Source organism: Cebus imitator, unplaced genomic scaffold, assembly GCF_001604975.1.
Source record: "Cebus imitator isolate Cc_AM_T3 unplaced genomic scaffold, Cebus_imitator-1.0 Scaffold93, whole genome shotgun sequence".
In the NCBI taxonomy this organism is placed as follows: Eukaryota; Metazoa; Chordata; class Mammalia; order Primates; family Cebidae; genus Cebus; species Cebus imitator.
In genome coordinates, this window is record NW_016107408.1 from 1,691,727 (window position 1) to 1,705,946 (window position 14,220).

At 39.0% G+C, this 14,220-nt stretch overlaps 1 long non-coding RNA gene across 1 annotated transcript in view; it reads right to left on the bottom strand.

The window, feature by feature from the left end:
- Positions 1–13,618, bottom strand: part of LOC119472297 — a 161,458-nt gene extending 147,840 nt beyond the window's left edge. Inside the window, exon 1 of the long non-coding RNA XR_005201417.1 lies at positions 13,510–13,618. This is a non-coding gene — a long non-coding RNA (uncharacterized LOC119472297). The remainder of the gene's footprint in view (positions 1–13,509) is intronic.
- Positions 13,619–14,220: the final 602 nt, after the last annotated feature.

The following is a 14,220-nucleotide window of genomic DNA, read 5'->3' on the forward strand; positions in this document are numbered from 1 at the left end:
AGTTAAAAAAAAAAATAAAAATCAGACAAAAGTCACTGCTCTTTAGAGCTCAAAGTCTAACTTAGGGGAAGATGGAATATATCAATAAGTATTACATAAAATTTACTTAATGATATAAAGTTCTATAGAAGAAAACAAAGTGAGAAATGGAATTAGGATTGCTGGCGTGCTACTTTAAATAGGGTTATTTGGGAAGACCTCACCGATAAGACTGTCTATGACCAGATACCCAGAAAAATAACTAAGTAGAGTGACCCATTAGGAGGGTATTGCAGTATTTTGGGTGAGAGACGATGATGACTTGGAACAAGGGAGGGGGCAGTTTAGACAGTGAGAAGTGGCAGAATACAAATACATCTGGAAGACAGAGCCAATGGGATTTGTTAACACATTAAATGTGGGGTTTAAGAAAGAGGCAGAATATTTGGTCTGAACTCTGATAGTTGGGTGTGAACTTACTACGATGGTGAAGACAGAGATAGGACTAGGTTTGGGAGGCAAAGTCAAGTGTTTCGTATCGGACATACTACATTTTAAGTGTCAATTTGATACCTATGGAAGAGTCTTACATGCAGGCAGATAATTCTGGAGTTTAAAGAAGAGGTTCTGACTGGAGATGAACAAACAGAGAACTGTCTGTGTACGCAACACATTTAAAGTCATGACATTTAATGACTTCTAGGGAGTGTGAGTAGATAAAGACAGTGCTTAGAGAAGACACCTGGGATATCTGTATGGTTAGAAATTGGAGAGAAGTAGAGCAGCCAGAAAAAAAAAAATCTGAGATAAAGTCCAGAAGACTTTTACTGAAATATGCAGAGTATATTTTTGAATCACAGATTATGTATAGAACTCTTATACTTTACCTCTGATCCTTAACTTTATGTATTCTTCCCTATCAGGTCCTTTAAAAACAGTGACATAATTCCACAAACCCTTATCTCTCCTTTTCCTTTTATTAATTAACTGATTGCTTATTTTGAGACAGGGTCTTTCTCTGTCATCCAGGCTGGAGTGTAGTGGTGTGATCTCAGCTCATTGCAACCTCCACCTCCTGGGCTCAAGCAATCCTCCCACCTCAACCTCCCAAGCAGATGGGACCATCGGTGCACACCACTACACCCAGCCATTTTTTTTTTTTTTTTTGCATTTTTGGTAGAGACAGGGTTTTGCCATGTTGCCCAGGCTGTTCTCCAACTCCTGAGCTCAAGGTTGTCCACCCACTTCAGTCTCACAAAGTGCTAGGATTACAGGCATGAGCCACTGCACCATGCCTGGCTCTACCTTTCTTAAATGATCTCTCCTTTTGCCTGAAATCTCTTGATACTGTAATAAGAATTCCTTGAAGGTATGGCATAGCTTTTATTGAGCTCTGTCTATTTCCCCCAGGTCCTGCTCAAGGTGTTTGCAAGATGCATTCGAGTGTACAATCAACTGCTTAAATTCAGAGATTACATCTGCATTATGACTTTATGAATTCTCCTCCTAACAACAAATGTGAATGGGTAAAGTTTGTCTGTTCTTCAGAAACCTAAACTTAAAATTTTCCTAACACCCAGAAGTTTCACTGCTAGGAATATACACAAAAGAATTGAATACTGGCTCTCAAAAAATGCTTGTACACAAATGTTCATGGTAGTATTACTCAAAATAACCAAAGGTAGAAGATGCCAAAAACACATAATGAGAAAAAGAAGAGTCTCTTCAATAAATGGTGCTGGGAAATTGGGTATCTACATGAAGAAGAATAAAATTAGATTTTCATCTCACACTACACAAAAAACTCAAAACGGATTAAAGCCTTAGATATAAGATCTCAAACTATAAAACTACAAGATGAAAACAGGGGAAAAGCTTCATGACACTGGATATGACCCCAAAAGCACAGGCAACAAAAGCACAAATAGGCAATGGAATTACACAAAACTAAAAAGCTTCTGCACAGCCAAAGAAACAATCAACAGAATTAAGGCACAACCTATTGAAGGTAAGAAAATATTTGCAAACCAAATATCTGATAAAAAGTTAATGTCCAAAACATGCAAAGGAACTCAAGCAACTCAAGAAAACAAATAACCTGATTAAAAACTGGGCGAAGAAACTAAGTAGACATTTTTTCAAAAGAAAACAAATAAAACAAAAAAAGAAGACAAAAAACTAATAGGCATAGAAAAAGTACTCAACATCACTAATCATCAGGGAATGGCAAATTAAAACTACAGTGAGATATCACCTGACACACAGTAGAATGACTGTTACAAAAAAGACAATGATAAGAAGTCTTGGTGAGGATGTAGACAAAAGGGAACCTTCGCACCCTGTAGGTAGTAATGTAAATTAGTGCAGCCATTATGGAAAACAGTATGGTGATTTCTCAGTAAATTAAAAAAAGAGCTACCATATGATTCAGCAATCCTACTACTGGCTATATATGTAAAATAATGACATTAGTTTGTCAAAGAGATATCTGCATTCCCATGTTCATTACAGCATTATTTACAATGGCCAAGATATGGAATCAACCTAAATGACCATCAGTAGATGAATGGGTAAAGAAAACATTCTATCTACACAGTGGAATACTAGTTAGCCTTACAAAAGGAATTCCTGTCATTTACAACAACATGCATGTCCCCAGAGGGCATTATGTTAAATGAAATAAGCCAGGCACAGAAAGACAAATGCCACATGATCTAACTTAAATGTGAAACCTAAAAATGTTGTGAGCTCATGAAAGCAGAGGATAGAATAATGATTATGAGGGGCTAGCAGGCTGGTGGTAGGAGGGACTGGGAAGATATTGGTCAAAGGATACAAAATTTCAGTTAGGCAAGAGGGATAAGTTTAAGAGATCTGTTGTACAACATGGTAATTATAATTAATAGCAATGTATCGCATGCTTTAAAATTGCTAAGAGAGTAGATTTTAAGCATAGTCATCACAAAAAAAATCTCAAGTATGTGAATAATGGTTATGTGAATTAGCTTCATATAGTCATTCCACAATGTACACATATGTCAAAACATCATGGTGTATATCATATGCACAATATTTGTCAATTTAAAAAGATTAAAAGAGCTTTGGTATGTTATTTATTCATATTCCACAAATGTACAAATTTTTAACATTTACAAATTATACGTTACATTTTATGTAAAACATAAAAAAACGCAAAATGTGTTTTAATGATATAGCAATGGGGATAATTTGCATGCATATGTACATAAACATATGGATATCATCTGTTAAACTGTCTATGTATATCATATTATGCCTATGGTTACGTTTATGTATATCATGTGCATATGCCTCATACATGCATATACACAGGTGTGCCTATATATGCACATGTATGTATATATTTATGAACATATATGTATATCCATATGTACACATACATACATTGTATACATATTCATACATATGTGTGCCTATATCCCCATAAATATGTATACCTATTACTTTTTCTGAACCATTTGAAAATATGTTATAAACATATTGTCCCTTTACTCATGTACATGGTGTCCATTTCCTATAATCGGGGACATTCTATTGTAATACGTACAATCATTAAAATCAGCATATTAATATCAAAAGTACTAAAACCTAATCTATACCTCTTTTCAAATTTCATTACTTGTACTAATATGCTTTTTAGTAAAATAAGAAACATTGAGTTAAAACTTATGAAATGTACTAGAATGGAAAATTGAAAAGTTGTGAAGACTTTCTCTTGTATCTAAGTCATTGTATTTTTAATCACTGAGGTAATATATTATGCAAAATGCCTGCAATGGATGAAGAATGGATTCAAGAATCCAATTCACTCAGTTACTTAATCCCCAATGTGGATGCTTTTACACTGTGAAACTATTAATCACTCTAAGAATAAAAGGAAGGCCAAAAAACAATTGTAAAGTCCTGAATATCTTTCAGCCTAAAAAGTGTTCTCTGTTTACTTTTTCTTTGATCATGAAAATCTACAGGCAGCCATAAAATTTGACTGTCGTTATAACTACTTGAAACTTTCAGGGTGTCTCTAAAACACTTTATAATAGCCTCAAGTATCATAAGTTGATATTATTTCTACTTTTCCACTTAGAATGAAAATGAGAATTGTGACTTTTATTCATCATTTCCACATGAAAAAACAGTAGGAAAAAAATGGTGTGTTTATTCACCTTGAAAATGCCCAGCTGGGGTTTATTAACCACACGTTAGCTACTCATCTTTATGATGCTCAAATACAGATAAGATAAAATCACAAAGACCTCCCAGATGACGAGTCCAGCAAGGTCACTGGATTAGAGGGAAGCTGGATATTCTGTGACTGTTTTATAGTCAACAACAAAGTATCTATGTTCAAGATGTAAGTTATTTAAGTATTTTAGCAAATTAAAACCTACAGCCAGGTTTACACCACCATCTATGACATAATTGTCACATTGTCTCAATAGGGGATGCCAGTACTGCAAACTCATGTTCACAAAAACCTTATATGATGAGATTTTCTACACATACACACAGAGATATACATGCACAAATATATTCAATCCTAAAATGAATAAGGCTTACTCATTTTCTTTCCCTCTCTCTTTCTTTCTCTCCCTCTCTCTCTCTCTCGCCATCCGCCCTTTCTCACTTTCTCTCTTTCTTTCTTGTGTATCTAAGAAACAGAAATGAATCAAACACTTTGTTAAGACAGGGACCCAAACGAGTGTACTGCATCTTTCCCCATTTGGAGCTCACAGTCTAGTAAGGATCACTGTGCTGTAAAGAGAGAAACCACAAGCCAACTTCAATAGTTCTTTAACACAAGTCTGAACTGAGTGCTATGGGATCATGAAGAGGTGCCTGGATAAGATTGCCTGGATTTATGTAGAAACGTGTCTCAGAGAAGGGAATATCTGGACTGTGAAAGAAATCTTGATGGGTGAATAAGAGTATCTTAGGGAAAAATGTTGGGAAGGACATTTATAAACAAGAAAAAATATATATACATAGAGATATACATACACACATCTGTATGTAAACATACAGATGTGTAGTGTGCGTGTATGTAATATATAGGTGAAAGATGATGGTAGCTAGTCCATGCAGACAAAATATATTTTAGGAGTTCAAGAAAAACTACAGGGCCCACAGTACAAGATAAATGAAATCAAGTTCTGATTGCATAGCTTCCTCTGGGAAGCAGTAACAGTCATAATCCCTTCTAAAGGGGATTTTAAAGAACATCGGATGCATCAGTTGCCATACTTTGCATCACATGCCCTCATTACACCGGCCAAAGTTGATTGCAAAAGGAATGGACATCATACTCCAAACCAACCAACCAATAAATGGGAAGATGGTACATTAATTGGCCTAGCCAAGTGAATTGACCCATAATAGATGGTGATGGGTGAATCAGTTTGAGTCTTTCAGCTTTTTTTTCTGCTGTCAATCATTCATCGCTCTGTACAGAGTTGGTCAGAGACCAAACATAAACCAGAGGCCACGTGATGGAGAGAGAAGAGTGATGGAAAAGCTATGGAGTATTTTCCTGGCTCTGTCGCCCATGACTGCTCATTCGGCTGCCTCTACTTACACCTCACCATGCTGGGCCCACGCCTTCTTTGGACTCCACACTCACTCTTCCCACTGCCTGCATGGTGCCATTCCCTCCACTTCATGAGGTCTTTTTGACAATGTCTCCTTCTCAGGGAATCCTTCTCAGGTGAGGCACCTCTAGGGACCCTGTCTAAAGTTCTATCCTCTACAGATTTCAAAGTCTCCTTCCCTGCTTCCTTAGTTTTTCCTTAGCTTGTATCACTACGGACCATCCCACAACTCATTCTCCCCCCGTTTTGTTTTGCCTCTATTTTGCATTAGAAAGTAAGCTCTGTGGGTGCAGAATGTGAATCTGCTGTGTTCACAGCTCTATTCTGTGCTCACTCTTCATTGCCTAAATTAGATCCAGGAATCTGGTTAGCACTTGGGCAAGTTATTCATCATCCCTAACTCCCCCACGATCCCTTTTTTTTTTTTTTTGAAACAGATTCCCACTCTGTTACTCAGGCTAGAGTGCAGTGGCATACCAGTTCACTGCAACATCAAATTCCTGGGTGTAAGTGATCCTCCCGCCTCAGCCTCCCAAAGTAGCTGGGACTTTAAGTGAGTGCCACCATGCCATCTGATTTCTTTTAATTAATTAATTATTATTTTTGCAGAGATGAGGTCTTGCTATATTGCCCAGGCTGACCTCCAACTCCTGACCTCAAGTGATCCTCCTGCTTCAGCCTCTGAAACTGCTGGGATTACCCGGCCACAGATCCATTGTCCACTCTTCTTGACTTTGCTCTGTGCCCTGGGAGGTAGACTTCTTTGGACTACATCCCTTGTCAAATGACTTCTGGGTGCTTTCAGCTAACAGGAGGTACTGTAAAGTGTGTGTAGAGAGGGAGGAGAGACAGGTTGTGATATGTCTTCTCCACCGCATCACTGCCTTAGTTCATCTCTAGCAGTAGCTGCATTCCTCCACAACTCCTGCCAGGTATCTGGTTCCTCTGGGGTTGCAGCTCTAACTTAGCTAGAATAAAAGCAATTCTTCCTTTAATTCCTTCCACCCTGGAAGTGTAATGGCTTCCTGCTGCTCCTAATCTCTAAGTACTGCATCCTGTCTAGATTTATTCTTGTAAACCTATCTACATATCATTAAGCAGACCCTTCATTAAAATCTCTTCATTTGTACCATCTGCAATGAGTTCTCTTTCCTGCCAGGACTCTGACTATTAAAAAAAAAAAAAAAAAAAAAAAAAAAAAAAAAAAAAAAAAAAAAACCTCCATAAAGACTTGTTGAAAGGCTGCTGAATGAATGAAAAGTCTTGGCATACTTTGGAAATTTGACTGATTGGCTTTGGCACTGGAACAGCCATTGAAGAGACACCAAAGGAGGAAAGGGTAGAAGTCAGCACCAAGAAGATAATTCTGGTATGCCTTGCCAATCCTCAAACGTGTGTATGTAACGCAATAGCCACTGAGTGAGGAATGATGAACTCAATCCACCAGCAAATTACTTTTCTTCATTATGCCCATCAGTTTGTCTTATTATTTTGTATTTAGGTTGCATACTTTTATTTTTTATTTGTACTTTTTTTTTTCAGCAGAGCCTCACTCTGTCACCCAGGCCACAGTGCACTGGAGCAATCATGGCTGGCTGCAGCCTCGACCTCCCAGGCTCAAGCAATCCTCCTGCCTCAGCCTCCCAAGGAGCTGGGACTATAGGTACATGCTACCATGCCCAACTATTTTTTTTTTATTTCATCTTTTGTAGAGATGGGATCTCACTATGTTGCCCAGGCTGGTCTCAAACTCCTGGGCTCAAGCAATCCATCCATCTTGATCTCCCCAAACACTGGAATTGTAAGAATGAACCACCATGCCCAGGGGCTGAATACTTTTCTGCTGGTAAAATATGGTGCTTGACTGTTCACAATAGCAAAGACTTGGAACCAACCCAAATGCCCATCAATGATAGATTGCATGAAGAAAATGTGTCACATATACACCATAGAATACTATATGCAGCCAAAAAAAAGGGATGAGTTCATGTCCTTTGCAGGGACATGGATGAAGCTGGAAACCGTCATTCTCAGCAAACTAACACAAGAACAGAAAACCAAACACTGAGTGTTCTCACTCATAAGTGGAAGTTGAACAGTGAGAACACGTGGACACAGGGAGGGAAACATCACATGCTGGGGACTGTCAGTGGGTGGGGAGCTAGGAGACGGACAGCAGGGGGTGAGGGATAAGGGAGGGATAGCATCAGGAGAAACACCTAATGTAGATGACAGGGTGATGGATGCAGCCAACCACCATGGCACATGTATACCTATGTAACAAACCTGCATGTTCTGCCCATGTACCCCAGAACCTAAAGTACAATAAAAATATATGATGCTTGAAACAGATCAAAACACTTGTATTATTATGTTTGTATGCGAGGTGGCAGCACCAGAAGAGCATTTAAATCACTGTTGAATTCTAACTTTCTACTGATTAACTTGCCTAGCTTTTCTGAGCTTACTCATCTAGAAAATTGACACAAACTCCATGGAGAAGTTATAAATACACATAAAGATAAGACTTAGGTAAAGTGTTTAATACGGTGCATGACACAGTATTTGCTCAATAAATGTTCATATCTCTCCTGCTTTTCTCCCTTGTATCATTTTCTTTGCCTCTCTTCTTATTGAATTTCCACAAATAAACTGGGATTAGATGATTTTCTTCTGCTAAGTTTTTAAAATTTCCTCAAAAAAGTCAAAAGTCTATGCAATACTATTCCAGGTCAGGGAAAATAAGAGATTTATAACTTCAGGAAATTCAAATATAACAGAAGATTACAAGAAAAAGAAGGAATCAGAGAGAGAATTGTCTCCGATTGTAACTCTCCCAAGATAAGGCCCCCAGAAAGGTATGCTCCACGCTGTGCAATCAACTTGGTATGCCTGATTGCTTGGCAAGTTAAGCAATATTCCACCAGCATTAGAGTTACATACCATGGGCTCAAAATGGAGCCCATTTCAAGATATTGAACAAGGGAAACTTGGCTGCTTTTCTTTGCCATCGGGGAAAATAGAAAGGCCTTCTTGAGACATTATTGGTATGAAATTGTTACTTATAGCTTTTAAAATCCACCACTCTATGTGCATGTTAAGACATACAGACATATTTCCACTCCAGCATACACCTTTCTTGTCTTCTTTTTTTCCTTTGGTTTGTTTATAAAGCAAAGAACATGCTATAGAGGCTGGGGAGCATTCGAGTTTTCTATTCCAAAAAATTTGACACACTACAGGATAGAATAACAGACATGGATGCATTTTCAAAGAAAATACTGTTTAGGAATATATAAAACCCACATGTCCTTTCACTGCATGAAAGTCTGCAACAAGATCGTGGTACATGTGCACTGAGTTGATTTGCATGTGCTCCTGTGTGCTTTTTGGGCTAAAGCAAAAGGAATCAGCTAACACATTATAAAACTGCAGTGATCACCATCTATACAGCTAATGCTAGCTGCCAAATGAGGCTGATGTGATTGTGGAGACAAAACCAGCTCTGAAATTTGAAGGCCAAAGGGGTGGCAATGAGATATTTAAATCACATGCAAAACAAAACAGAAACATTACCTTTGGTTGCATCTTGCAGACATGTTTGCCATGCTAACCCAAACGTATGTCTCTAATCACGCCCTGAACGGCCTTTATTTGTCAGATACTCATATTGCAATAGTCAGCACAATATTATGTTCTTCACGAGCACTAATTCCTAACGCCAGGGAGAATCAATGTCTGTACAGATATATTGGAAGCCCGTATGGCTTGTTATTACACTCATCAATTCACATGACTCTATCATTGAACCAAACAGGAAGCCATGGGAAGGAAGGAGCCATGCCAAGTGATGATGACATCTTCCACCTCTACGAATGGCTTGCACATAGTATATGTTCAAGAAACTGATCTACCATGACTGGAACCAACACTCCGCAGGGTTTTGGTGTTTGGCTTTTGTTTCTGTTTTTCAGTAGCAGGATGTTTGGATTTATGGAGACACTAGCTGGATTTGAGGTTGTGTTCTGCGCAATTTCTCCCAGGAGCATAGTCAGAGTGTTCAGTGTAAGCTTCAAATGAATGTTCATCACGTTCTTTAGAGGATCTCACTTCTGTGTAAAAGTCTTGCACATGTGGGTACCCACAAAATTAATAAATCAGTGTCTCAGATTTTTGCAGTAGCTCTTGAGCAAATATATGACCTTTATCTTAAGGGAAAAGCCCTACTAGCTCGTGAGGTTAAGAAATGGTCACAATGACAACTTACTGTCTTCCTTGTCATTGTAGTTATCCCTGACTGGTGGGCAATATTTACTAATGTCCTGACAGCCATATATTCCTGTTAATAAAACAAATCTTCTATAAAGTCAAAAATAAGCCACATTATAATAATTAAAGGTGATATGTTCTCAAAATGCCAAATTATCAAATATTTTGGATTTTTTTCCCTAAAAGACTCTTCAATCCATTACTTTCTTCTATACTGCTGTTAGGTCTAGTCATCAATATTTCTCACCTGGGTAACTAGACAGCCTCAGCAGTTCCCATCTCAATCTCTACTGCCTCTTCAACCCCTTATCCATACTTAAGATAGAATGTTTTTTTGTTTTGTTTTGTTTTTTTGAGACAGGGTTTTGCTCCTTAGCCCAGGCTGAAGTGCAGTGGCACAAGCTCAACCCACTGCAGGTTTGACTTCTTGGGCTCAGGTGATCCTCCCACCTCCCAAGTATCTGGGACTCCAGGTACATGCCACCACATCCCACTAATTTTTTTAGAGATGGTTTCTCACTATATTGTTCATGCTGGGTTTCAAATTCCTGAACTCAAGCGATGCCCCCATTCCAGACTCCCAAAGTGCTGGGATTACAAGCCTGAGACACCACACCTGGCCCAGAATCATCTCAAAATAAAGGTAAGTCTCATCCTGTCACCTCACCTCTGTTCCTGTACCTACTTTATTTCATTTACTTAAAAATATTTAGGGGCATTGTAGACCCCAGATCCTGACTCGCTCTGCAAGGCTGTGGGTATAGAACCCGCCTTCCCAGCCTTCTTTCCTGCCAACATCCTCCTCATTTGCTGTGTTCTAGGCACACAACCTAATATCTCCTACTTAAACTTTCATATACATTATTATCATCTGGGAAGCTTATCGAAGCACTGATTCCTGAACGCTAGTCCCCAGGCAGTCTCATTCAGTACGTCTGGGATGGAACCTGAGAACTTTCTGACAAGCCCCAGAGGATGCTGAGGCTGCTCCGGCTGCTCCAGGGGAAATACACGGCTTCAACCTCTCCTAACTCTTTTTCCCAGGGAATCCTTTACAATCTACCTGACCAGAATCCAGATCCCTGCTTTATCCCATCATAGCACACCATCTAAGTCTGACACAGCTTCTACGACTGCCGTAATATTGCCTTTGTGGGGTCATTTTGTTTTTTCTACCCCCAGAAGTCAGTTTCACAATGGCACGACTAGTGTTGAAATTTGTCTGTTATTTCCATGAACCCTAAGAATAAATATTATTTACATGAGATAAGGAATACACAAATGTCCTTATTAATTTTCACATTCTAGTACTATTGTGGGAAAAATTAGTTAATTGTACTAATTACGATGTCTTGATAAATTACAAAATGTCTTCACTACCTTACTTACTTCTCCGAAAAAATTAATAAAAGCCATTACTAAAACATACACATGCATAGAATTCTAGAATACATGATGGTACTATCACAAACAAGAAAACGAGATTGGTGTTTGCCATTTCTCAATGCTGGTGGGCACAAAAACCAACTATGTTGATTTGGAAGATGAATCATATGGGTGGCCATAATCTCTGACAGTTAGCACTGTTGGCAAATGAAAGCATTGAGATGGAAAAATTCACTCATTTTAACATACAGATGTCAACATTGCTCTGAATAAAGCGTCAATGTGTTTTACATACATGCACACATATGCACACAGTTCTTTGTGCCTTCCACTATAATTAGTGTACAATTCATACAACCTATTGTAGAATAAAAAGATCAACTCCAGACATTAAGGGTTCTTTAGGCAAGAACTATGTAAGATGGTTATTAAAATTGTATTCATACAACAAACATTTGGCATTCATTAGGTGCATGTTTTACGGAACTGATAAGACGATGTCTAAGGTACATTTCTACCCTCAAGTAATTTACAATGAGGGCGTATGAAAAATCAACTATAAAAGAAGTGAGTATGTAATACATAAAAAAATGACTACATAATACATACTAAAAGGTGAATATGTGATGCATTGTTAAATACTATTTAACAAAGTTAACTTCTTAAAAGAGAATGAGGGCCAGGCGTGGTAGCTCATGCCCATAATCCCAGCACTTTGAGAAGCCTAGGAGGGTGGATCATGAGGTCAGGATTTCAAGACCAGCTTTACCAACATGGTGAAACCCCATCTCTACTAAAAATACAAAAACTAGCTGAGCACAGTGGTAGGCACCTATAATTCCAGTTACTTGGGAGGCTGAAGCGGGAGAACTGCCTGAACCCGCGAGGCGGAGGTTGCAGTGAGCTGAGATTGTGCCGCTGTACTCTAGACTAGGTGATAGAACAACACTCCATTTCAAAAAAAAAAAAGGGGGGGTGGGGGGAATGAGGGAGAGCAGAATGTTTCTTGGAGGAACAAAATTTAATTAGGAATTTGAAGGTTGAGCAGCATTTTGATAGGTTAGAATTGGAAGTAGAATGAAGAAAAGGGATGGCTGTCCCAGAAAACAGAATGCGTATTGTAATTAAACAACGTGAAGACCTTCAACTGTGACATACCGACATACACACTTATTTTGTTTTAAAGGCTGGGAGTATCCATCACAACAGCTGCATGGTCTACATTGCCTGAGCTAGCGCTCTCAGCTCTGAGGCTCTGGGGTCTCCGTCTGGAATTCAGGGACTCCCCCCAGGAGACTGAGATCCATACACATTTCTTCCAGCCATGTTTTCCTTTGATAGCTAGTCAAGCATGCCACTCAACAATGCTGCTCCTTTAGTTCTTTTTCTGTAGTACCAGAAGTAGCTTATTATGTTTAAATCAGATCACCTCTATTGCGATATTCTAAAGAATATTGATATGGGACAAAATAATTTTAAATATTGAGTAATTATGGAGAAGCCCATCTACATAACTTTCCCAAAAACTCTTGTCACCAATCTCTAAGGTCCATTACTTATTTGGGAAAATATCCCAACATGTTTCTCTATGCCTCCATAGCAGAGGCTAGTCAATGTCCTGCTCACTCACGTTCTTATGTCCTTATTATTTCAGTGAACGCTGTCCACATCCAACTGCTAAATCTAGCTTTCCCTCTCTCCATGGGTTTTGGGATTTTTCTTGCACCTGAAGCGCTTTTTGCCACCTGATAGGATTAATTGGTTTTGATTATCATGAAGAAATAACCTTATAAAATGGAACCAGGAGCACATACAGAACTCAGGACACTCACTGAAAGTATCTTGCTGATTCCATGCCTGGTGATCACAAGAATGTGCAATCGCACCAGGTACAGCTTGACAAGGAGAAAGGAACCAAAGGTTCGGACCTTTTTATCTCCAGTGATGAAGGTCTGAGCCTTCTATTTGGCACGCACCCTAGACCTGCAGAAATGGACAAGGATGACGGATGCCTAGAATGGGTAGAAAAGAGAAGGGATAAGGAATATGGATTGCTGTCTTGAAAACAACTGAAGCAGACTACGGTTTCTCCCACTACTCCTCCTGTTGCATTTTATTTAAACATTTAATAAACATTGTCTGTCCACCTGCTTGAAGAATCAACACAGGATAGATGAAATTAACACGAGGCATGCAGAGATTGAGCAGGTGGGTTTTAGGGGATGACCTCAGTGACCCATCGACATCTCACCTTCCTCACCACTTCAGTGCAGATACTGCCACCTGCACCACTTTGAGGGCTTTTTCTTGCTCTAGAGACTGCTTTGCTGCCGGCATGGCAAACTGAAGTAGAGAATTAAAAACCCCTAGAAACAGCTCTCAGCCATATAAGTGACTGGAGTTTGTCTATGATTTCCCCCAGTAACCTCTTGGGAGTGACTCTAAGTCATGTGGTTTTATTAATTTGATATGAGACTCTGATTCCTAGAGTTTCCCCCATAGGATAAATCTCTGTGTACCCGCACTTGTTACTGGCTTGGCAACGCACTCTTCCTTGGCTGCTTTCCCGTCCTTGTTTCTCTTCCTTACTCCCCCATGGTTGATTTCTTTCACCCTCCAAATATAAAAATTTTATTCAAATCTTTGAGTTAGTTTCTGCTTCTGGAAAACCCAAACTAAGGTAGTTTGGGGCTTGTCATCTGGTCATACTGTTGGCTGTTGCCCAGGAGATGGTGTAAGTCTGGACTTTAGGTCAATGACCGTCCCAGAACATATGGACAGAGAGACATAATACTTATAACTTTACTGACAAAAATCCACATCTCCACTCTCTTTCAAAGCCACCTGTGAATTGTGTTGTGATGCTTCAGCAGGTGATTTTTGGGTTCCAGGCATATTACCTAGATCCTTATGAGTAATAATAGATTATAGAAAATAGGGGCAGGCACAGGGGCTCACACCT